The sequence below is a fragment of the Coturnix japonica genome, chromosome 29 (genome assembly GCF_054131305.1).
Source record: "Coturnix japonica strain WE chromosome 29, WE-NBRP24, whole genome shotgun sequence".
In the NCBI taxonomy this organism is placed as follows: Eukaryota; Metazoa; Chordata; class Aves; order Galliformes; family Phasianidae; genus Coturnix; species Coturnix japonica.
In genome coordinates, this window is record NC_140691.1 from 5,790,699 (window position 1) to 5,817,554 (window position 26,856).

General features: G+C 35.6%; 1 long non-coding RNA gene across 5 annotated transcripts in view; it reads right to left on the reverse strand.

Moving 5' to 3' along the window:
- LOC146755892 (uncharacterized) overlaps nt 1-26,856 on the reverse strand; it is a 152,941-nt gene that overhangs the window by 61,367 nt on the left and 64,718 nt on the right. For 3 of the 5 annotated variants that reach the window (XR_014937812.1, XR_014937809.1, XR_014937810.1), the window contains exon 3: nt 2,044-2,207. The exons of the other annotated variants lie outside the window; for them this stretch is intronic. This is a non-coding gene — a long non-coding RNA (uncharacterized LOC146755892). The remainder of the gene's footprint in view (nt 1-2,043; nt 2,208-26,856) is intronic. 5 annotated transcript variants of the gene reach the window in all.

Below are 26,856 nucleotides of genomic sequence, written 5' to 3' on the forward strand. Positions count from 1 at the left end.
TAAGAAAAGGGTTCTGCTATACTCTAAATTTGGATCAACACGGTTTATGTTTGCAGTACATTCCCCAAAAGATCTTTTACATAAGTTTTGGGTTGTGTTTACAATGTATTCAATATCAACATTTCCTTTATATCTATATCTACATTTTTATAAGGCTATTTCATCTGTGGTCAGTCGCAGCACACAGGAAGTCACATGTTAAACTGTACCAGTGATATACACATATGTATCCATGTACATATCATATAAGTATTAGCAGAATTGTAGGCTGGAATAGGTTATCTCAGTGCATGCCTGTTACGTACTATACTACATTTATAAGCCAGATTGACATGTCACACATACAACAGAGGCCTCTCTATACGCAAGTATAAGCAAATTGGTCAGATTTCATCACCTCAACATTCAGTGAGCAACCAGGAAATTTTCAGATGCGGTATTGTGTATGTGAGATACTGCTCACACAGACTCTATCTACAGACTATATACATTGTCTAAGGCAGAAAAGACTGATATACGTGCAGCTGTGCCTGTAATTGTATCCTCATGCTGATCTTCCCCTTAAAGCCAGTATCTGAGAACATCTGAAAAGCAGTCCATACTTGTCTTCTAGACAGCTTCGGGCATTACTTCCTAAATATTATGGGTAGAACTTGACTGTAGTTTGTTTAGGAATAAAAACAAATAAATACATTTCAAAATATTTTCTTCTGAATATTTTCTTCTGATTAAACAGATTTTTCAGCATTATGAAAGCTAATTCTCTATCATTTATAATCCAAATCTATCAAAATACATTTGAGCTTCAAAATGTATGTGAGATTTCATTTGTTTAAATTTATACCTAAGTTCAGAGCTAATTTCGACAAATAAAAGACACTACAATTAAGCAGTTATAAATATAAATAACCATTCTACATTTGCAATGCAATAAAATCATGAGAAAACTCTCCATTTTGGAATAGGAGGAGGAGCACAAGGATGATTAAGCTCACAAAATATACTCATAAATCTCGGAGTATTTAAACCAAATTAATTGGCTAGAGCAAAAACTTCACTAAAGGTTGTATCGCATCTTGGTGAAAAAGCCTTTTCTTCTATGTTAACTGTCTCGTTGCAGTTTCTTAACATCATTTGAACCAAAAGGGGAAAGAGAAGTAGGATTCCTACAGTTAAAGTAACCATATCAAAATACACGCAATGGCCTTATTAGTTCAGTTTTGACAGGTTGCTAAACGGTAACTCAGAATGAAGAGCTGAAAACATTCCAGAATTAATTACCTCGACATGCACTGCCTGAGCCAGAGCCTGCAGAACTGCTGACAATACAGAATTCGCATCCCACTGCTCCTCCCGCCTCTCCCAATTTACAGGAGAATAGGAAATCATGAACAATTGATACACTCTGTTAGCTCCTATCATGGAGGGTGAGCTCACATGTAGCCTAAGGGGTATCTTACACAGTTTAATGCTGAAAATAAAAGGTAATGTTCTTGGCAAAGAACTGGGGGGATTAAATTTGGAAGGCTTGAAGCAGCTTTGAATTGTAGTCAATAATAAAGAACCAAATAGTAATTTTGTAATTTAACTGTGCTGGTTATGCCCAATGAGTCAGACACTTGTGAAATAAACCGTGTAAATAGAAAAATGGCTTAACTCTTTCTGGAAATGCATTTTCTTCCTTTTTTCTTTCCTTCCTTTTTATTGAAACAAAGAGACCACAATAAACTATATGGTTACTTTCTCCAGCTTATTATCTTTGGACAACTCATCAGTCAAAGAGAAACCAAGACTTTTTTTAAAACAGCTTTTAAAAATTTCTTCTATTCTATAGACAACGACAATAATGCAAACAAAGCTTGTAAAGACAAACACCTCACAACTGTTCCAAGCAAATCAAATGGGTGATTTTTATGTGCTGATCCTACTGGAAACCCTATACTCAGAATGACTTCCCTTCTGAACTCCGTCAACCCCTACCAGCCATTATCAACTTGATGTATCAAATGGAAAGTAAGGTTGTGTTTATAATGTAATGCTCACCTTCCCTTGTTTCTGGTCAGCTTTGTAGAGGTGATATGAGCAATGGCCTCTACCAGTTCCTCCAAGTCTTTGCCAATGCCACTGCTAAATAGAGTCCCACTGATGATAACTCATATAAGCAAGGTTCCATTCTGAAGTCCAAAACCACCTCACGTTACTGGTATCTGAATAAAGAAAAGTGGAAAAAGAGACCACTGTCCAGCCAGAATACATATTTTAGCATTGAAATTAGGTCTGTATTACTACCAATTGCAACAGAATAGAGAAAGGCCTTTCGGTAACCAAGAAGAAATTCAGCTCCATTACATGATTACCTAAATTACTATTCTGTATGCCACAACCTAAATTTAATATTTTTATAATTAGAATGGGAATTACTGCTGTTTCCTTAACACAACTAGGCAAAATACATCAATTTTAACCACTTCCCCAATTGTAATTATTTTTATGATTCTTCAAATTACTGATTCACGAAATGCATTCTAAATATTTCAAGCAATTTTAAGTATAGCTAAAATTATTTTTTTTTTTTTTCAAAAATGCAGCCTTATCATCACCTCACAGTAGTAAATTATTAAGAGTATCATCGGTACCGATTTAATAAGAGCACAACCATTTTCACTTTCACCAAGAAAGTTACAAGACACTACAAAACTGGGTTATCTTACATAGCTTCACTAATTGTAACACTGGCTGTATGTTCGCTTTCAAGATTGTGATTTATTCGGTAGAGTTTAATTTTGGTGAAACAAAAAATATCGCCTATTTTGGGGGAAAAAAAAAAAAAAAGGAAGCTTTTCTTAAAGGTTTACTTTTTTGTTTGTTTGTTTGACTGGAAACAAACATGCAATGGTAACTATTGGTTAATATATATATATTAACATATAATGGTAACTAACTACCTCCACAACACAATTACTTGCCACCCACCAACTGATCCCCACTTAACATCTGACACCCCACCAGCCACGTGAGGTCTCACCACTCACCAACTGATGCCCAGCTAATCCCCAAGCAGCAGCTACCCCTGGCCAACTGTAGTTTTAGTTTTAAAATGGTGCACGTATTCAAAGACAGTTTCTTAAAAGATCTGCAGGTTTCTTCTCTTACTGATTATCTCCAGTATTGTTCTGTTGCACATAAAAAAACAAATTGTATATGTAGTTGTTTGCTATAAAGCACTCCATAATATTTTTGAAAGATTTCCCACATCCATTTGTTTTAACTTAAAGCAAACTGTTTTGAATATATTACACATATGGCCAGTGTTGCTACTGTATTTTTCCTTATTTCAAGAGGAAAGCAGGTATCCAAGTGTGATGTTCTTAACCTACTCCATCCATTTAATATTGTTTGCCCTCTCACTGAACTGACTGACCCTTTATCTCTGTTCGGTTTTGAACTAGCAGTTAATGTCATTACCTTTCAATAAATCCTCTTACCCACAGGTCACTCCGATTTGAAATGAACAAAATCTGTCCCTGGTATAAATTCTAATCATATTTGGTTATCCTCCTCTGATTTAAAGGCAGACAGACGTAAGAAAGAAATGCACCGTCCCGCTCCAGGTACCAAGTTTTGATAAAATATGGAAAGAGAAAATAAGGATAATATATAAGGGAAATGAAGAACAGTAATATGGGAGAACTGCCTGGTGCAAAGGAAATCTGCATGGTGTAATATGCAAGGAAGATGTGGCAGACTATAAGTCAGAGACTCGCTCAGTATGATGTGGAAATTATTGAAGACCTTTGCCCTCATGAATCATCTGTGAAAGAATCCACTGAGACTCTGAGGACTGACAACTAAAAAATAAAATTTCATGGATGCTAATGTTTTCAGAGACCAAGGAAAGAAAAGGCAACCTCCCTATGTAGTTTGCTAACATAATTAGCCTGTTTGTTTTTGGAAGAGATGCTTGCAAACTTTATCTTTTTGTTTGTTTGTTCATTTTTTGCTGCTTGGCATACAGTGCCTCAAGAGTATACTTATATCAAACATTATGATACTATTTGTGACAGTTTCCCAGCATTGTTTCAGAGGCTCCTCATTATGAAACCTCAAAGAGTTTTGGGGGTGAATAAAATGTAAAGCCAACAAATATATTCATTTGGCTAATCTTAAGAAGGTTTTATTTCTATTCAGCATTCTAAACGTTAATTGTGCCTACGGTATTTCTTTGCCCACTCTTCCATACTCCAACCTACTCTTAAGTGTTAGCTTGAATTTAACTCCACATTTGCAAAGGCAATCACATATGGGAACTAAGGCTTGCAAGAGCAATTCTGCAAAACTACACAATAAATTAATTCAGGCGTGTGTGAAAGCTGCCAAAGGAAGAGTACTGTGCACTTTGCTGGTCAAACAGTCTTCCCAGAGTTACAAGTTATGTCAACAAACACCATTTTCTGATGTACCTTATCCTACTTTTTAACAGTCACCTGTTCTTTGCCAAACAATCCTTACCCGTATGACTATGTCACTATTAGGGCTACATGCCAGCACAGGTATTTCAGTTAAAGAGGCTGTATTGTAGCAAGGGTTGTTGGTTTCCTTAGGTCCTACTCCTATCCAATGCAAGTTACTGGATGCAAGCAAGACCTTGAAAAATCATTTGTTTCTAAGCAGAAACTTTGCATAAGCTTTTTTTGAGAGTACAGAAAGGAGGGAAGTTTTGGCAGAAAAGTATAAAAAGTGACAAACTGAAAATATATGAACAAATACTATGCAGTAACTCTTGGAGGTTCATTTTCAAATAAGAATTGAAATTATGACAGCAAAGATCTATGCACTGTCCTCATATTTATGTACAAAAAGTTCCATGTTTTTGTGTAGCATCAGATCTGCTGAGCAAATCTTATAGGATGTAAACACTCATATTTCTTTCTAAGAAATCTGAGACAGAAATACTGGAGCTCTTCCTTCAGTCCTTCACGATGATTTAAACTTTTCTCTACCTGAATTACTTGAGCCATAAATAATATTTGCTTAGCCCTTAGAGGGGTGCTGCCTCATTAAATAAGAACATTATAATTATTACAATCAGTTGTTTGAAGAAGTGATCAAAGAACTGCCAGTAATCAGCAAATTCTTCTACACTGGAAATTAAAAAGGCTTGCACAGGGACACTATGAAATCACTGACGGGGCTTAAGAAATAATGGAGCACTTGATGTCACAACACAGAGTGTGGATCTGGCAACAGAGAATTTCATCTTCCTCTTCTAAAGAGACTGTAGTCAGAAGTGCTTTGGGGCAAGACAAGTTCTGGTACCTACAGGAGCTTGGCATTTCAAAAGTTTCTCTCCCTTAAAAAAAAGCCACTGGAAAATAATTATTCCTTGCACTGAGTACATCTGTGGGCTGAAGAGTATAGCCTACAGTCATCATGGCAGCCATAATTATTACAATTCTTGTTTTATAATATATTCTAAAATAATGACATTAATTATATGTTGGTTTAAGTAAAGGCTGAAGAGACAAATATACAGTTTATATATACAGTTTTAAGTATATATTCTTTAAAATAAGCTTATTTCTGAAACTGATATCTCACTGCATCAGTATCTCCTAATTCTCTAAGCAAATGAAAATATCAGGAAAAGTGTTAGCACAAATTCATGATGTCTGTCTCTCGCTCCCACACTATACTGCAGACCTACTCTGTATGTATTCCTATGGCATGATGTGGCCAAACCCCAGTCCCATTCAAGTGAATATGAAACAGGTCACATAAGACACTGCATATGGCAATGAAGGAATTCCAACAGTTTATTCCCTATTTTTAGGCTACTCTGCCTATGTTTCATACACAGCAGCCTCTAATAGCTTGTTCAGAAAGTAAATGAAGCCATTTAATACTTATGATAAGCAAAATAATAAAGTTAAAATTAAATTTAAAAGTTTTCTCGGTTTAAACAAAGATTTATGCAAATATTAAGTCTTGGGAAGTGCTGACGATGAAAATCTCAAGTGTCATCTTCCAAATTTTATTACTGCCATAGAGTTTTGCTTACTGATCAGAGAAAATGCAAAATAATGTAGTGATAAATAATAAATGTTTCATTTTTTAATCGTTTCTGAGAAATTAAAGTGTGGGTGAAAGATGAGCCTATTAGGTTACAATGTCAGTACTGTTAATTTAAATAGGAGGTGCTCAAGGAATGACATCAAATAGAATGCTAATATCGAATTAGTGAATTAAAAAGTAAGGCTCAATAGATTTGCACAAAATATTTCAGAGCTGTAATGATTGCAGCTTTTGTTCTATTTGCTGTAATGATTGCACCTCTTGTTCCATTTGCTATGCTATAGCAAAATACCCAATTCTCATTAGATCTGAATATTTAAATGTGTTTTAACCAGGTTTGCTCACAGCTCCAAAATTTGAATGATTTTTAAAATAAATCAATTGATCACTCTGTACAACTTGGAAGGAATTCAAGCATATTAAGACTACACAACGATATATAGGTTTGTTTGCTCATGCCACATTGATATGTTGCTCTAAATGGCAGCTATCATTCTAAACTGAATGAGAAGAGGAAGGAACACTGTACTACTTTATACTCGACCTACCTGCTAAGACAAAATAACTCAATGAGAACTTCAAAGAGTAAGAGATACTATTGTAAACCTTCCTTGTACTACAGACCACGCAATTTCTCTAGTAATTCAAGAACTCAAGAGTATTTTTTTCCTACTAAGTCAACATTATCAACTCCAGTAAAATTTGCTTGATGCCAGAGCATCTTTTTGCTTCATTCACTTTATTTCACTTGCAGGCATTGCTGATGGTATCAGTACAGCTTTGGAAGTAGGACTAATTAATATAGAGCTATCGATTTAGAGTGCCGCGGAATTTTAAGTATTTGATACTGGAGAACAGTCAGGCAAAAATACAGTTAGAAACATACATGCCACTGACTATTCCTTTCAAAAAAAAAAACAAAAAAACAAAAAAAACAACACATTTCTCTACATATAAGAACTGCCGGAACTGCCTCACTTGCAGTAATTCTCTCCTGAATATTTCTGCTATAAATAAGCCCGTTCATTGTACTGGTTGTTTTGACAGCGCTGAATATAAACACAGTGGCTACTGTGATTCTGCTACAGGTTTAGGGGCAAAGCAACACAAATGTTCACTGCAAAAATAGTTTTGATACCTTAAGAGTGTGGGGGCTTAACACAGGTGGGCAGCTACGCATCACCACTCCACTCTCACTTTAGAAAAGAATCCTGTGATTTAGCGTAAGGACAGAGAGATTACACTTATCAATTAATGACACAGGCAAAACAGACTGCAAACCTGAAGAAATGACTAACTATAGTTTTAGTGAAAAGTAGAAGAAAAGTACGTATTCTTTCTAGAAATACAGAAAATGGAGTTTTACGGCTACTTTTGGAGTTACAGATAATATGGGAAGAGGAATAAGAAATGGACTTTTATTTTGAGCACCTCCCTGCACACACTGCACTGCTGGCTTGACTGTCTGATTGTTTCCAGTTTCCAAGATCTTTTCCACAGAAAAGCAGAGATGCCGCTCCATCTGGTTTTATATCCCACATTTATTGGAGATGTCATCATTTCTTTCCAGATGAACACAGAAGAGGTGAACATTCACTCCCTGAATATTTTAGAAGTTTTGTCACTATGAATATTGATATGCGTCATATAAATGCCTTAAGCTTTGCCTTCATACAACTAAACAGACATAAAAGATGATGCTTCTAGCAAAGCAGCCTCCTATTATCTTTAGCACAAAGTATCTGCTATCGTGAATGTGAATTCCAAGATCTGCAGCCATCAGACATAGTACTATATTACACAGATACTTTGCCTCAGAGAGAAATAAATACAGTAATTTCAATTAATATCCTCGTGCATTCTTTACAGTTTGGGACAAAGGGTTTAACAGATAGGGATATTGACAGCATGAAGCCTATGGAAAGCAGAGTGGGTAAAGCATTACATCTTTCGACTATGTAAAGCAGTAGAAAAAAAGTTACAGGGATGAGACACTGATGTGCAACTGTACTGATCAATGGCATCTAATCACTCAATAAGAAACATGTCCCATTTGAATCACATTTAATATATGGTTTAGTTTAGTTCTTCTATAGGCATGCTCTGTGCATACCCTAGGACTAACAGGGTAATGTTAAATATGTAAAATGTAAAATAATGTTACTATTCAAGGAAAAGTAACATTTTCTTCTAAAGTCTAAGAAATGCCATAGTTTAAACTCTTCCTTAAAATTCTTCAGTAAAATTTCATTAAAACATTCATTGAAAAGTAATTCCCAACATTTTTATTTCATTTACAAGTATAAGAAACACATTATTTGTACACCTTCTCAAGAAGGGCAAAAGGAATATTCCATTCATGAAAATTCAGACTGTCTTCTAACCACATCATTTTAGGAGATTAAGCAGATAAAGAAAGCAAACAGAAGCTGATAGGAAGCTGAAAGAACATCGAATTCAGTAATGATAAACAGTCAGAAACAGGGAAACCTATTTTTATTCTGCAAAGTAATTCTAATAATTTGTTTAGAAAGCAATCAAATAAAAACACAGTAAATACTTGGGAAAATGCTGGATCAATTTGCAAGTGTTGAAAATACACCAGCCTCAGAGACTCAGGGACATTTGTATTAAGCAAGAGACACACAATTAAGCTGCATCTCAAGCTAAAACCCTGAGGGCTCCACATTTCATTCCAGTCAACTACTGCTGTTTTTGGCACTGTTTTCATTGCAAATATGAGTAATGCGGGCCCTTTAGTCACTATTAAGCAGTAATCTAGGGAAATCATCCACTTCCAATAATTTTATACACCAATTTAGGACACTCTGAAACCACATAATGAATAATACTGTCACCAGTTCTCCCCTATAATGATACACGACATATGCCTACTATTGCTCTTTTCAAATCAGATCCAACCATGTCGCTTCTTTCAGAAAGTTCTATTCGTGGTACTCGAGTTTCTTCTTTAGACACAAGGAGAAAACAGTTCCAGAGATGTAAGCACAAAGTTTGTTATACTTCTGCTTTTAATAAATTGAAAATCCAACTTTTTCCTCACCTATACAGGATGGTTTAAAGACATGCTTTACCAAAACACAGCTTTCCTTTTTGTCAAATAATCTAAGGCACTGTGTAATACATTGCACCTTATCAGAAATACTCCTACATAATTCTCTGACTTGCTCAGAAGCAGCATATCTAAGTTTTAGATAAGTGTGGATAACTTCTTATTCATCCCAGGCAAACACAATCAATTGCATTCTGGAAATCAATTTAAAAGTCATTTATCTTACATTAATATTCCAAATTCATAAGATTTCACATAAAGCTATTCTTGTAGCATAGTAAATTTCCAATAGACAACATTATTAAACGTTGTCATCAGGAAAATAACTCACAGTCTGCATGGCATGGTCTCTGTCTTTGCAGAATCTGCTCTGTTGTGCGTGGTTGAGGGGAAATGCACACGAATCTGTTGGAAGTTTTATAATTTCTGTGAAAATTTTAAATTACCCATCACATAAAATCTACATGAAAAGACTACTTAGCAAGTGGCTTGTCAAGAAGCCTTCACAGCCTTACAGACATGCTGACTTCCTACTGAATTTCTCCATGTAGATCAAATGGTATCCACTGACATTCACTGACACTTGTGAATAAGTATATGGAGACCAAACAGTGGCTGAGAGCACAGTAAGGCGGTGGTGGTGGTTTGAACAGGGGCAACAGTGGGATACCTCCGCTGGTGAAGATTTTGATGAGCATGGCATGCAGGCTCTTGTTCATTGCTGGCAAAAACGCACACCTCTTACAGATTGGGTTAATGCTTGGTTTTTCAACATACAGAGCTTGTGGGATGAGTTCATAAGGAGTTAAAACTGTTAACATAACAAGTACTCTTCAGTTTGTCCAAGCGTCTGATACACGTCCATAACTGTGATACCGTGAAGTTAATTAAAAGGACATCAGATAAAGACATGCAGTTTACAGGACCATAATTTGCTGACCACAGGGTGCAACTTAAAGAAAGAATAGGACATAACTTTTGCCATAGCTAAACTGAAGTAAGTATTCTCATGCAAATGATGGGAAGAGAGACAAAAAGCTTTTTCTTAACATTTACATGTGAAAACATGCTTGGCCACAAGACCCAAAAGGATAATAAAACAATCAGTTTCATTCATACAATGAACTGAATGCTCATTTTTAGTGTCAACATTATGTCACAGATTCTGCTGTAGGAAAAAAGAAACAAACAAAAAGACCCAAACTAAATTTATAGATAATTTATAGATACAGATATAATACCTTTTAAGGTAAATTGATAAATTTCCAACAACAGCAGCAGCACCCGATCAATACTTCTCATTCCAAAGGCAGTTTAACCTGATATTAAACACACTTAGATTTTTTGTCTTGCTCGATTATGCTGTTTTCCATGATAAAATGACATCATGGCATTGAAATGAGCTCAGTTTTGCACAGTTATTAACATTTTTATTAACCAAAGTAACAACAGTTATATATAATTTACAATAGTCCACTCAGGTGTTGGAACTAAACATCTTAGAAACTTCTGAAATTAAGCCAGTAAGAAACAACTATTATTTACTGACATGTTTTAATAAGGTTAGAGCCCTCTGTGTTTTATCTTCTGAAATTATTTTACTGTAGCTGCTACAACTGGTGTAAAATTTTTGACTAAGACACATAGCCTTATTGTCACTCTGAGTGGTGGCTCTTCATCTTATGATTAATGGGCAGCTCAACTCACCGGTTAATTTAAAAATGCCGAACATTTGCAAGCAAATTAATGGCCTTCAGAAATCTCAGCCAAATTGCATGAATGCAGATTTAGCAGGAGAGAGGCTATACTGCAAGCAGAGAAGTTATAGTAACTTTTGCAACTTTGTTAGTACTGCAACCACTACTATTTCCTGATAATAGGTTTTCAAACATTTTCTAAGCAGTGGTTGGAATGAACAACCACAGCTACAGGCTACAGCAATTCCCTTCCCAGATGACACATAGATTGGAATGTGTAGTAACAGTAAACTTTAAAATCAGGAACACAATCCAAGAAATCTTGTTAGACAAAATCTTAAAAGAATTCTGCTCTCTACAGAAGAAGTTCCTAAATCTTGTCAATCATTACATCACTCAATTAGTATTTCCTAAAGCCTTAAATGGCCGAATCAAATAAAATCTGCATTGGAATCAAAACTTCACAATAATCCATTCATGTTTCATGTTTTTTGTTGTGGAAAGAACTGATCAAGCACTTTTCACACACAAACATTGAATTTGTTACTTGAAAATCTGATGCCACTCAATAGGGAAAATAAAAATGAGCAGGAAGATTCACTTGGATCTTTCCCAGGTTTCATAATAAATCAGCATCCCCTGGCTGCCATCTACCTGAGTCAAGTCAGTACTCTCTAGGTCAGCTGTGCTTTCTAGACTTTCATAACATAAAATTAAAAACAATAGAGATTATTGATTAACGACAAGAATATATATGGCCAGTTCCATCCTTCAATAAAGAAAAAAAATCCATATCATTAAATAATGGATTGGATTCAGTGTCCATAAATGTAAAAATGTGCATGTTTTACTATTCTCTCAGGAATCTCTGTTTAACCCTAAGTGTACTTTATGGTCCACATTTTTGATTGACGTTCATGCATTAAACAGAAATAGCATTATTCAAGAAGCTGAGAAGTCATAAAGCATAAAGCAATTTTGTACTGTCACAAAAGGGGCAATAACCGATAGTGTGGATTCAGGTAAACGTCTTGCTGCTTAAACATTATTTCCTTCAAGTGAAATATATCACAGAACAGAAATTCCCTTACAAAACAACCAATAGTTAATGAATGAAAAGGTTTGACTGCATTAGCTAAGTCACACAGACAATGACACAAAAGCAGAGTTCTACCCTATAAAAATCATAGTGCTGCTATAATGATTGGAAGTCTGATATTAGAAGAAGCTCAATTATATTCTTTCCACAACACAAAGTGACCCTTCACGCAAATACAAATTTCAGTAAAGACAATGAAAAATAACACAGCTGGCAATGCAACATTAATGCTTGACATCATAACCTCAGTAATTACTGAATAAACCACAGACAAGTTTTGCTTGTGACTGTCAACCCTAAAGCAAGTTCTGAAATGAGTTTGTTGATTAAGGAAGTGATCTGCTTTTGTGATTGCTCCCATATTACCAACCTAAGCAAAGACCAACAAACACTGCCACATCATTGAGTAACCATATTCCCACTTGAAGTAGCATCATGAAAACAGGGAACTGCATGAGTTCTTACATCCTCAACACAGACATGTTCAGTGAGTGGGTCTGGCTGAAGTTAATTTTTTTCACAGCATCCAATGCATTGATGGTTTAGATTTGTGACCAGAACAGTGTTGACAACACACCTGTTTTAGCTCTTGCTGAGCCTGGTAGCAAGGCTTCTGTTCCCCACTCTGTCTATCCAGAACATACACCTTGGGTGGAGAAGGTGTTGGGGAAGAATACATCTAAGACTGTGTTAAACACTTGAAAATGAATACAAACCAAATCATTCTAGAGTAGTAGCTGACTTAAAAATCTGTAAATGGTAAATATTTGAAAACCATAGAATCACAGAATCATTAAGCTTTGAAAAGACCACAGAGATCATCCAATACAACCATCAACCCATCCCCACCATGCCCAATAAACTACATTCCTCAGTGACACATCTCCATGTTTCCTGGACACCTCTAGTGATGGTCACTCCATCACTTCCCTGAGAAGACTGTGCTAATACCTCACCAGTCTTTCTACAGTCATTACTCACATATAGCTACTCTGCAGCACAAAGTGCATGGGAAAGGCTTGTATCCCACACAAAGTCCAGACAACTCTGATAAGCATCAATCAATATAACTCTTATTCTAGCATGGAAAGTCATTTTACTTTCTAATACTTGCTTTGTTAACTTGCAAAGTTGAATGTGAAAGTAGGCATGGGAACTGATAAAATCATTCTTTGATTATACAGGTAATCAATACTTTGTTTCAAGTTCAGAAAACAAGCTAAACTCCAAGATTTAAAACATAAGTTTGATAAAAATAAGTTTCTCTTACTAACCTACTTCATGGGATTAACTGAAGTGTCCTGCTCTATAAAACTGGATTAGAAAGTTAAAAGTTTGACAAAAGATAATCTTGTGACAGGAGTTCCATTTGACGTTCCAAATTGTGCTCCTTTCAGAATATTTGATGAAGGAGCACAAGGCTTTCAGAAAACTGAAATGCAGAGAGATCCCTAACTCATGTCAGAATGGAAAAAAATGAGTGCAAAGGGATCTGTGCGGTAATGCAAGGAAAGAGATAAGCAGATTGAAAGAATTAGACTGGAAGTAGTCTTCAGACAGATGGTAAGAATAGGTATTTAGGTTGACAGTAGTGGAGATCAGGTTAGGCTAGGATGACTGTGTATGGATCAGGGAGCACAACCTTTCCAGGCAGCAGGAATGGACTGATAAGGAGGAAATGGGCTATGTGAGAAGAATGGATAAAGGATAAAATGGGATTTGGTACAGACAGAAATACAATATGCTGAAAAGATCTGCCTGGAGAAAATGCAGACCACAGGACAAATCAGGTTAGAAGAGACCTCTGATGATCTCTAACCTCTATAAAGCAGGGTCAAGCCCCAACATCAGAGCAGGTTACTCGTATTGTTTTATACAGATAATTCTTGAACATCTTCAATGCTGGAGACTACAGAATCTCTTTGGCAAACTGTTCCAATGCTCAACTGTTCAGATCACAAGAAAGAGTTCCTCTTTTTTAAAAACAAAAAACGTTTGACCTTTATGTGTCCATTAGCAGACAGATCAGAAACCCCTTGCAACAACCACGGTGCTACAAACAAAAGGAGACAGTACGCCAAGGAAGACAAGAGCCATTTGTGAGGTTACCTCCAGCTTTCATATTGACCAATGTTAGCTGCCAGACTGAACCACTGTTAATATTTTCATCTCTTTTAAGAAAATCAAGAATCCACATAATGTTAAAAAACAAAAACAAACTCTACACTAAAACAGACAGAGAAAAGCAAACCATTCAAAAGTTAGGCTACGATACACAAGATCATATGCCAAACTTCAGTTTGTTTCTGTTCATGACTTACAGCCACTTTCTGCTGAGAATCCGCTTTATCAAGTAGTGTGATTGTTTTCCTTATACGTTTCAAACTATGTGGAAATAAACAGGAGGCACTAATTTTGGAGCATCTCATGCATGTGTGTGTATATATATATATCTGATATCTAAAGTATATCTTTTTTCCAAATTCTAGTGACATGTTTACCTGTTGTTTCTGAAATAATTAGCAACTATAACAATGAGCATATGTGGCCATTAAGATAAATATATCGAATTGATATGCTGATGTCCTCACAAAGAAATCCAGGTATAAGAGAGTAAAGCTAAGGAATGAAATTGCAATTTCAACTAGAAATATTTGACGTAAGAAAATGGGAATAATTCAATTTTAAACATTTTTGCAGAGTATTAGTTTGTGAAGAAAAGTATTGTCACAGCAATAGAAAGGTTATTTTTGATAATCTAATTTTGATGAAACCCGTGTTCATGTATATGTAATAAACAATGTATCGGACCTCCCTAGACAGTAAAAGCAATGTAATGCATGCAGCAGTAATGTAAAACTCAATCTATCCCTTTCTTTTTTTGAAATATATTTACTACATAACAGGCCTCCTTTCCTGGACTTGTAACCCTGTTATTGCAACTGTTAGTTGGCTATACACTGACTTATGTCAGCACTGAAATTTGGCACCATGCTTCATTAGCTAGTCAACAAAGCAATTCAAGAACGTTATTAAATCAGAGGACATTCTTAGCAATCTCCTTTTCCCATTCTTATTTCACTGTGTGATTTTTTTTTTCACCACCCTATTTCTCAGGAGAGAGGAAAATGCTTCGTATCCTACTTTTAAAATTATCCCCTGCAGCATTACCAATACCAGCACTTTTACACACCATCCTCTCCCATCCACAAATTCTAATAATGAGCCACAGAATCTAATTTAAATTTTGCTTAATGTAATAGTTTGTAAATGAACATTATTACTCATGAAACAATTATTCTACTTTCCTATACTTAATTATTTTCAGGTCACTTTTTTGGTATGGTTTTGTTCTGAGTAGCATTATTTCCTGCTCTATTCAATGTTACCACATATAGCATTTCCCATCAGCAAATAAACTGCTCAGCAATGTATCAGATCTAGCAAGCAGCACAGCGTCTTGTTTCAGAATCATAGTTTTTAAACCAGAAATTTAGATTTCCTTCTGATGAAGCCAATAGCAGCTTGCCATCAACACAAGATTCATATTGCCATACTGAACAAAACAGAACACAGGCTGCCACTTGATTAGTACTGTCAATAGAAGGGTACTAAAACTTGACTTTTTAATTTATTTTTTTTTTAATTAACAAGTATCTACATCTTCTTCTTCTGACAGCCTGAATACACCAGCCACCTTCTTTCAGAAGCTACCTGTCTCTGCACTGCCCTGGAGCACAAGGTTTGGGGCCAGCTCCTCACCTCAGCAGTGTTCCTGTGCTTATTCGTACCCCATGGACAAAAAGCCCAATTCAGTCTGTCACTGAGCCAATCCTGAAAGCTGTGCTTTAAAATGCAAAATCTTCACTACAACTTCAGCATCACAAAATATCCTGAAATTACTAAACTGACAAAATATGAACTAGCAGACAACAGCAGCAAATAAAACAGAACACACCAAAAAAAAAATCAGCTTGCATTTTCTTTTTAGAAACATTTTTAATCCTTAGTTGGCCTCTTAATTTGATATGTAGGAATGGAATTTTAATGAACAAGATTTTATACAACAGGAATTAATTTTAAAAGAAGGCCATCTATTTTCTTTATGTCCCACTTTCCAATTACATCTTATTAAACAGCGCTACATTTTAAACAATAAGATGTACAAACACACAGATTGCAAACAGCAGGACCCCCTAAATAACAGAAACCACAGCTTAAAAAGTGGTGAAATCCTTTCTACAACATACTGAGCAGCTCACACATAACTAGAAATGCATGCATTTACTCTTTTAAACCATAATATTTCCACACACCAGGTGTCTCCACAAGTATTTATAAAGACATTCAACACGTTAGCACATCAGAACATCATGAGTTCCTCAGCAAAGGTCTTTCAAAGGGAATCAAGATGCTAAGATTTGCATGGTAGCATTTAAAGTTGCCTTAGAAACCATGGAAAAGTTTTCACTAACATTCACTGTATCAGTGATACTCCTAACTATCAGGTAACCTGGAAGCAGTATAATTCAGCAGGCCAGCCACCCCTTTATACATGAGATATGGAAAGGTATATAAGGTATAAAAGCAATTGATTATTAGAAGGGAATTGAATTCAACACCACCACCCATTGCATTAAGAACTCCACATACACATTGTACACATGCACACTGCAAGCAAGATGTTATTAAACAAGAGATGGCTATTCTGTGTATTTCTCTGTTCCTCTCATTAATGCAAGAAATCTAATCTGAGCTACTGCCTCCCAAACCATTAACTTATGTCACCATTCTATGATCTCCAGATCTAATTTATACTTCATAAAGAGTCAGAACCCACATTCACACCTGAGTAAATACAGTGATATGTAGCACAATTTTAACTATGATACTTGTATGGCAGTTAATATATATATTAATCAAAAGTGGTTCATGCAATAGAAAGAAAACTGTTACGATAGCACAGATAGCTAATAGTTTCACTTGAAAAACAGCTTGTGAACTCCAATCTCACATTAATATAGTTCTCTGAACTGTAAATAAAATATTTATAATGCTACAAATTAAAATAATTTGAATTGCGTTTCCAAGTTGCCGTCTCAGTTTAATTTTTTATTGGCCTTCTCTTTTAAGCTGTCTTATGAGGTTTTCCTTCCACAATGCAACTAGGACATGCATATTTTGCAGTTCTGTTTCTATCTTGACAAATCTGTTATTTTACTTACGTAGAGATGACAAGATTTATCCCATACGTTATGAGTACAAACTTACTTACACTGGTTTTAAGTGGATCTCTCCTGAATCTCAAGCGCTTCTATTGCTATCAATGCTAAAATTAGAGTTTTAGAAAGCTAACTTGGCAGTTCAGATGTTGTAGTTGTTTTGTGGTAATCTTTGTATATACATGAAATGGATTAAAGCTAAAGGGCAATGTAAGACCCAGTCAGCCTTAATGCAAGGAACAGTGTTGTTGCAAAAAGTGAAAATTAAACCGGAATGTTTGAGTACAAGGTGAGAAATGTGAAGCTCCCCTTGTGTTTTCTCATCATCTTCAACTTCCTTGCTAAAAACGTATCAAATCTATCGGTTATGAATATCAAACACTATCAAAATGCATGAGATTAAAACATCAAGACTCACAGCTTTAAGAAACTGGATTTCTCTTTCCTGAACAACTTGTGAATTTTCCATTATGCTACTCTACTTTCTAGATGAGAGGAATACAAAAAAGAGATTCAAGGTCTACAGTCCCATACAAGAAAGCAGATTACAAAAGAGCAAACAAAGGCTAACACAATGAAAACATCTGTACTGCTCCTTTTATTTATTCCCTACACTAACTGTACAGGCTTTCAGAATCCTGTAGCTGCTTAGTTTTCTTTCCCAGATTGCAGGCTTATTCCATGAGACTCAAGCTGAAATACATTTTTAATTCATATACCCCAATGTTAGCCTCATTACAAGAAAAACAGTGTCCTCAGTGACGTCCAGAGACAGCTGCAGCCTACTATTTACATGTTAGATGAATTTCTAATATAAAAGGATTTACTTATAAACAGAGTATGAAAGAAACACAAGCAACACATAATGTACATCTACTAAGTATCTATATCACAAAGACTGCTCTGAAATTAATGCCTCCTCTATCACATGATGTTGGCCCACAATATCAAAGATGGATGTTGGTGGGATGGCAGCAGAGGTTGAACCTTCCCACCAATATCCTGTTACGTTTTGTTGCCATGCAGCAAACAGCACCAGAGGGACACTGACAAAAATGGTATCTGACATAGAAGTACAGATGAAACAAACATGCATCAACTAATTCCCTTATGCAGAAAATATGGCACCCATTGACATATAGTACCACAATACATCTAGTTTTAGTATCAGCTTCAACCATGACATAAGCTTAGCTTCTTTTGAATATACATAGATATCAGAGAGTTACAAATGTTCGGTGTTACTGAAAGGAGCTCTGGACCAGGTTGCACAGTACAACCCAAACTTGCTTCCAATCACTTTTTGAAAATAATAATGATCCAAATCAGTGCTAAAGAAAGTAATGTAGCTTAGAAGACATTCCCAAACCTTAAATGGCCAATTGCCATCACATCCAACATCCACAGACACCACTTCTACAACATTGCCTATCTATCAAATACTGTTTAAAAACACAGATTTTGTGTATCTATGAAAAAAATCTTTAAGTATACTGATTTTAAATAACTACTAAACCGTCTGCCAGATGTCAACATAATATTTGTATGTGAGCAGCAAAAAAATTCTGAACACATAGCTGACAAAAATTTCCATAAGGCTGTAACCTTCTGAGATTCTGTGCTATAATAACAGAGTTACATATGGCGAACATATGCCCACAGAAATTCTGGTGGTGATAACTTTATCTCTCATTGTACAATTAAAGCCTCCAAAAAGTATTTAAGGGTTTTCAAATAGAATGAACAAATGACTGTGGATTTTGCCATTTTCATTGCATTACTTACAAGAGAGCTCGAGTTTAAGCAGAAAAACACTAAAAACTCAACCACAGTCTGAAGAGATCTTTCCAGACCTTATTTTTGGTCTTACATTCTAAAGAACATCCCGCTAACTACAGCATGTGCTATGGGAATCCTGCACTCTGAACAATGCACAGCATGACGTGGCAAAGACTTATGATGGAGCATCAGGCTGACTCCCATTGGCAGGCAGAGATTACTGCAGAACAGCACTCCACAAAGGTCCCTCTCCCATCACATATGTTACGCAGTATTTGCACTTCATTTTGTTTATTGCTAGAGTGGAGTAATTTGAAGCACAGAGAGTCTGCTCTGGAAAAGGTGACATTTATGTTTCAGACAGGTAAAAGCACATCTACAGAAGTGGGAATTTCTAGAGTGGTCACTCGAAAGGCTTCTGCTGATCAGGATGGTTGAGCTCAAGGAAAACATGCCTGTATGTGAGTATGGATTATTCACAGAAAGCTCCGTCTAAGAAAGAGCTATTAAACAACGTGCATTTCTGACATTCAGTCAGTAAGACATCTAACGTTTTATCTCTGGAAATGTTCCCATAATGTGTGCATAATCAAATAAATCTGGTGAACAAAATTTTAAACTGTATCCTTTGAAAGTCTGATCAGCTACCGAAAAAGCTCAAAAGGAAAACTTCTCTGGCTCTGATTTGCTGTAAGATCACGTCTCCCTAGAGATACTCTATTTCCCTTAAGGTTCCACTCAGACCCTTTGTCAAGTAAATGGAACATTTCCTAAGATGTACTTCAGCATGAAGCTCGCCTACTTTCTCCGAAAGAAAATCAGAGACAGTGTATTTCCTGGACTCATTAAATGGGTAAACATATTAATTATGCAAAACAAAGAATATTCTTGGATTTTACCCTTGTTCTTAGAAGTTACTGTTCAGACTTTAGAGAACAAGAAGCACTGGATTGAAACCCACATTTGAACTTCACAGACAATTTCCTTACATCTCTACTCGAGCAGTTAATGTCCCTTCTGGACTGGTTTTAGGGATGTCAGTGGGCTTTGGGTATCTACTGCATTCCCTCCAGTTTCCTTCCTATTCGTCATTACCTTGATATTTTCTTAGGACCTGTATGGCTCTCACATAAGGAAGACTTAACAATAAATGTGTTAGATGAACTATCAGTTGCCCAATCTAATACTGAAATGCAGCAAAAGACAATGCCTTAAAATTGGGATGTGAACTCCTTCTGGAATCAGCACTGTTTAATATCTGACGTAGACCTAACGCTCCTTTTGATTCACAGATGTGTTCTCTGAAGAATACAAGATAAAAATCACACACTATTCCAACATAACTTTGTAGAACACTGGAAATAGTGTGTTTCTGCACTATGAGCTGCATCTGTTGCTTGGCCATTTACAAATAATAAGTAATCACAACCATAAACATTTGTATTAAATTCATTTATCAACCCTGTTACTCTTCTGCTTTATTCAAAAGCCATTTATATGTGAGGAGAGCAGGCTCTTACTGAATCTATTTTCTTTTCCATCTGTAAGATCTTCAATGTATGTACAGATTAAGCCATTTTTAATTACAAACTAATAGCAAACTAATGGTATAATTTATGTGGCAATATAATTTGTCATATGAATGCTGTAGAAAATAATAATAGCTGCCAAGCAAGACATCCTAGAAAATTACTGTAATTCATATTTAGATAACTGAAAACTCATTGCACTATTCCAAATTAAGAATTTATAAGGAATACAGAGCAAATTACAATGCCATAGTAACCAGAGAAGCATATAACTCAGCAAAAGTGAATTGCTGGCCTGTTCAGTAAAAATATTTTAAGAGTCCATTAACCACTCTGCACTCCAACAGTACACGACTTCCGAAAGTATCTCCAGTCATTCTTGGGCTCTATGTCCCCAGTGGCAACACCTACATTGAGCTAGTGAAATAGCAGCAACAAGGACACCTCCCATCCTGTCAAGCCTCAAAATGAGGGGTGATAAAGCACCAGAAACATGAGCAACTGGCAACTTTATTCACTTTGCAGGAATAAACTGATGAATAATCACAAGGTACTCAGAATCACAGAGTACTGGTGCACTGCCTGATTCTGTGCTCTGTCAAGTAGGTAGAAATCAAAGAACACAGTTAAGACGTTCATCAGACTTAGCACTGAATCAGGCAGTACACCAATACGTTGTGATCCTTAATGCTGGTTCCTTGGTATTCTTGAAAATGTATTTAATTACTTAGCCAGAGTCTTACACGGGAAATGCTTGGCAGGTAAGACTGGAAAATGTTCTACGCTGCGTAAAATACAGCCTCCTTCAACTTTGAACACTTAGCAGGGAGTCCTTCCATATTGAAAGTTGTTGTTTCTAAGGTAAAATAAGAACATAAAAAGAGCATGCTATGTATTTGCTTCTAAAGGAGCAAAAAGTAAACACGATTTGAGTATTCAAGGAACTGCAAGGAAAAAAAGCGCACTTTCATTTGCAGTTCTTAAAACAGCAACACTATCATTTTCATTTTTGGAAAAGCCTCTGTTACTGCAAGAGATTTATGTAGTGCCATCGGGCTACAGTCTTTGTCACGAGAAGGATGTATCAGAATTATCATTCTCGGTAATTGACCTTTCTAGCATACAGTTATGTTTAGTTTCACTGTCACTTCCACCTAATCTTCATAGGTTACAAATTCTGTAAGCAAAGAAAAAAATGCAAATAGCAAACAAGTCAAATTACAGACCATTAATAAGGTCAAAGGAGTACAGTTTATTATCATCTTTCACAGGGTACATGAAACATTAGCACTGTGTTACTTCATCCTCATGACAATAATTGTAAAGAGACCTTCCTGTACAACTTATTCTCATTACAACTTCAAAGTTATGTTATGATTTGTTATTCTCTAGACCTCTTAGAATTTGTCTCTCTTTAAATGCCTTGATTGTTTTAAAATGTGGTGAGCTGCACATGAAATATTTCTCTGTAACTTGCCTCATTTATAACACTTCAGAATTTCACTGGAACAAAAACAGAGCAGAGGAAAGGATGTTGGTAGGAAGACTACAAGACCAAATGCCATTTTGTATACATATGCATGAACACAGGGCACAAACTTTGTGGGTGAATGGCTGTTTATTATATTGGCTACTACTGAGAAGGTGCTTACCATGCAACTGAGTGACAAAATGAAATGAAGGCATTTGTCTAAAGCTGCTGGTCAGTTAGGGATACTTAGCACAATGCCTGATAGGGGCACTGCTTTCCACACCTTCCACTGAAATGAATTGCTTGATATAAAACATCCAGACAACTAGCAAAGACTTCAGAACCGTTGTGCACTGCCTCTGCCTGAGCATCCAAGATACGAATCTCCTTGGTTTCTATCTCAGTGCTTGCTATTTTCTGCATATCTATCATGGAGATCATCCTAAATCTCGACAGTGTTTTGCACACAGAACCACCAGATCTAAAGGTGTTGCTATCACCATCTGTTTTATGAAGGGGACTCTCTGAGTTTTTTCTGCATCAAAATGTATTTGATGAATTCTATTTACAAATGTTTGTGATACGGGGCAGGATTTGTCATATTCACCCAGCTCCAAAGCTTACAAAGTCAGGAACAAGCCTAGTACAGCCAAATCAGAGTTAATAAACAGAATACCCAAGTTATTCTTACATGAATTCCAGATCTGAATAAGTTCCAGCGTTTCAGAGATCAACAGATTTAGTTAATGGCAAACATTGACAAAACTTCTGTCAATTACGATGAGATAATGAACACAGCCATCGAATATCTACTACATCTCACTTCCCATGCAATACATACATGAAGTGCTAAATGCTCGGTGCCAAAATAGTAAATGACCTGATTCGGAATATTAGACAAGCACAAGAATTATGTTCAACATTGTGGAAAACCCTGTGGCAAAGACTTCTAATTGAAAAGTTGTTAGCACTGTTGCAATAGGAAGCAAAGTTCCTCACTGTAACTTAAGGTGTCCAGCTGAGAGGTTCACATATTTCCAAAAGCCGGTTGAGTAAGAGGAGCATAGTTGTGGGCTTTCATCTTTATCCTCTCCCAACATCTCAAATGTTCAATTTAATCTATGAAACATGCATTTGTATGCTCCTTTATCTCATTTTACATGATGGGGTAAAAGCAGAAGAAAGCCACAGACACTGCTCAACAAAAAGTATCAACTACTTCACATTTTTACATGATCTTCAGTCAAAATTACAGCTTATGCCATTCTCTGCTACTGTAGTAATTAAGTACTCAGACCAGTAAACAGCTCAGTTGGAATGATTTTATGACAAATCACCAAAAACCTATCAACCACAAAAATCCAGCCCTGCAAAAATCCCTCAAGCTCAGGAAGCTCAATCACTGTGAAATAAACGGCAACTTAGGTGATGGCAGCATTCACTCACTCTCAACTCTGCATAAATCTGATGACAGGCAGTTTTCCTCCATTAACTTCCACGTACAAAACAACAACAACAACAACAACAAACCAAACAAAACAAAGAGCACAGTAGTTTTAGAAGCCTAATGGACAAGAAGATGCACAGCATATTTAAAAAAGCCAATGTGGAAACCATGTCTGCTAGTTCAATGACCATTAGATTGATTGGTAGAAAGGAAAGAAAGCCAAATAGATTAATAAAGACTAAAATCAATGAACATAGCCATCACTCCATGTACAGGACACACTTAGTAATCAAAATAGCTTTATTTTCAGATCATTCCCTGCTACAGAAAGTGCTAAAGATAGAATGTGCAGTACTGAAATGATGTAGGTGGGGCTCACAGATTTGGGGTAACAGTTTGAGGTTAGGATGAAGGGTTTGAAATCCCTTGTTTCCAACTTCATCTGATTAAATAAGCTTTGTTTTAACCAAGAGTGATGCGGGACGTAAATCAGAACTCTGTGCGTATAATGAGTGTATTCATGTTTAACACATTTAAAACACAGTAATTGCAAATAAATTCATGCCAGGATATTTAATTGATTATTTTTTTCTTTTTAAAGAAGGAAACAGAGGGGAGAGAAATCAAAGTGATTATTTTCCTGTACATGGAATGTAAAATATATAAAGTGGCATATTTAAACAATTAGAAACCTTAACAGTCAACAGTATTGAGCTACCAAATCTCCCGTTTATTTTCTCTGCACTTTTCATGTAGAACTAGCATATTCATTAGAATGAGATCATCTCGCTTCATCCAATAAAGCCAATGTTATCTGAGGGCTGGATGGCATCCAAATTTCATTTCAATATGTCACTTCAGAATTATAAATGAGAAATCAATATTTTTTTAATACTTTCCCATTCTAATGTATTGCAGTGGAAATAAGCCAGCATAGCCTACAAGAAATATGCAGATAAAAAAGGTTACATTTTGAACACAGTGAAATGCTTTATTTTCATGAAACTTGAAGCAATAGGTCATGGTAAGCATTGAAAATTCACAAGGAGTTTGAAAAATTAATGTCATTTTGAAGTTAAAACAAGAAGTAACTGGTCAGCAACTCAACTCCAGTTGAAACGAAGTTCATTAGCTCTGAGCGAGACAAAACATGTAGAATAAACTCCAAAGAATTCAAGAGGCTCAAATAGAATGTATATGCTTAAATACCAACACCATTTAAGCATCAACACTGTTTCTAGAACACAACAAATGCACCACTAGCTGAACAAGTTAACAAAGTAATTAAAAAAATAAATCTTTAACAATTAAACAGGGGAAATATATATATATATACATACACACACACACATATATATGTATATATATATATATACACACATATATATATACACACACATATACACACACACACATATATATATATATATTTTTTTCCCTCAGCCTTCCTACACGTAACTAGCTTAATTAAAGCCCTAGCACACTGTCCTGAAGAGAGGTGGGCTCAACAAAACTCAGGAGTTTCTCTGAATCAATATCTTTGTAGAAGAAGAAAGTTTGAGCTTCTTTCTTTAGTTAGCTTGATATTTAACACTGAATACCAACATTGAAAATGAAATAAAATAGGAAGAAAATACTCTGTCTTACTGAATGGTGAAGACAGTTGAGCAGAATTAAATGAGATACTGAAATGCAACGCATATTTCAGACATATCTGAAGCAGTAAGCGTACATTATAATATTTCAATTGTTATTTATGTTCATATTTTATTATGAATACAAAATCAGTAACAAATTGCAAGTGGGTTACCTCATATTCTAAAGTTATTGCAGCTACTTCAAAACACTGTTGAGAACAGTAGTTGCAGATACTTATTAAAAACTAAATGTACTTCAAAATGAGGAGTTCTTATGAACTTGCATTCATTTCCCAACTTCATAAAGGCAATTCAGTTCTCATTTAACATGACCTAAAAATAGTCAAGTCCATTAAAATCAGTGGTGTTATTCTTGCATAAGATGAAAACTAACTCCTATTGATTTCACTGAAGTTACCTTACACATTCACCTAATCAGAGGGTAAATAAAATCAGGTATATTTATCTTGAATCAGCCAAAGGAAAAAAAAAACAAAAAAAAAAACATAAATCCACAGAAAATCTCATGCCTCAAAACTCAAGAACTTCCCAGTGTGAACTGAAGCTCAAGACTTGCATTTTTTTATTGTAAACTTACAAAAACTTAAAATTATTTCATTTGTTACAGAGCAGAAGGGAAAATTGATGTCTTTGGTTTGGTTTCTGAATGGTCAAAACTAATAAATATCATCTTCACTGAAAATCTGCCAGCAAGCATGATTGCCTTGAACTTCAGGGAACACATACAAGCCTGATTAACACAGAGCTTAAAACATTCACCTGTTTTTTACATTGGTATGAAAAAGTGTTGGTATTTTTCTTTCATTTCTGTGGAGATTTTATACTTTAAAGTACAGTGCAATTCCTGTGAAGAAGGATAAAAATAATACTGCTGTTTTACACCCTCCCTTTTAATTATATTATACTCCATTGTTATGAAAATTTGGACTTATTTAAAGCAGTGTGTACTTGAGTATTAGAGGTAATTTCCATTTTGGAATAACCCCCAATTATGAAACAGTGCTGCAAAGGTGTAGGCTGATCCAAGACATCCTCTGGTTACAAAGACAGTGACTTGTACAGTATATTTAGAGAGAAATAGACACAGATACAGTGTGCTGCAACACCAACTCTACAAGAAATAAAGAGGTTACTTTCTGAAGCAGTGATACATGGTAAATAACCTGTTATTTTAACAACAACATGCAATTACTCAATGTTTTAAAAGGTAGCTTTTAGATGCTTCTGTCTTCATAAACTTCTTAACTATAGCTAATAGTAAAATATTGATTTTGAATAATTTAAACAGCAATAAAATTGGCTTTTCACAACAGTCAGAGACATTTTATATTTAATGTTCATTTAAAGAAACATAGTGCCTTCCTACCTTTTGAATTTCAAGGCCATTAAAGTAATTGCAGGTCATTAAGGTAAACTTCTTTGAATAATCAAGATATTTAATCTAATTCATATACCATCCAAAACAGTGGACAAGAATGATTGCAACATCAGGCATGGATTTTTGAAAGGTTCACCAGATGCATTTTCAGATGTGCTTACCGGCATATCCTTGGAAGAGACAACCTACACACTTCAACAGGTGGGAACGTGGAATTGTGTTCTACTGAGAAAAACCTAAATAAATAACCTTCAGAAGACAGGAAATAGAGAAAATGGAAGGAGGGGGAAGAGGAGGCAAGGGGATGAGTATCACTGAACGGTCACACTATGAATCAAACTCTGACTTTTCATCAGTGAATGCAATTAAATTCAACCCATCACACACCAGACCAGACTGCTCTAATTTATTTGCAAATGCTAAAATATCCA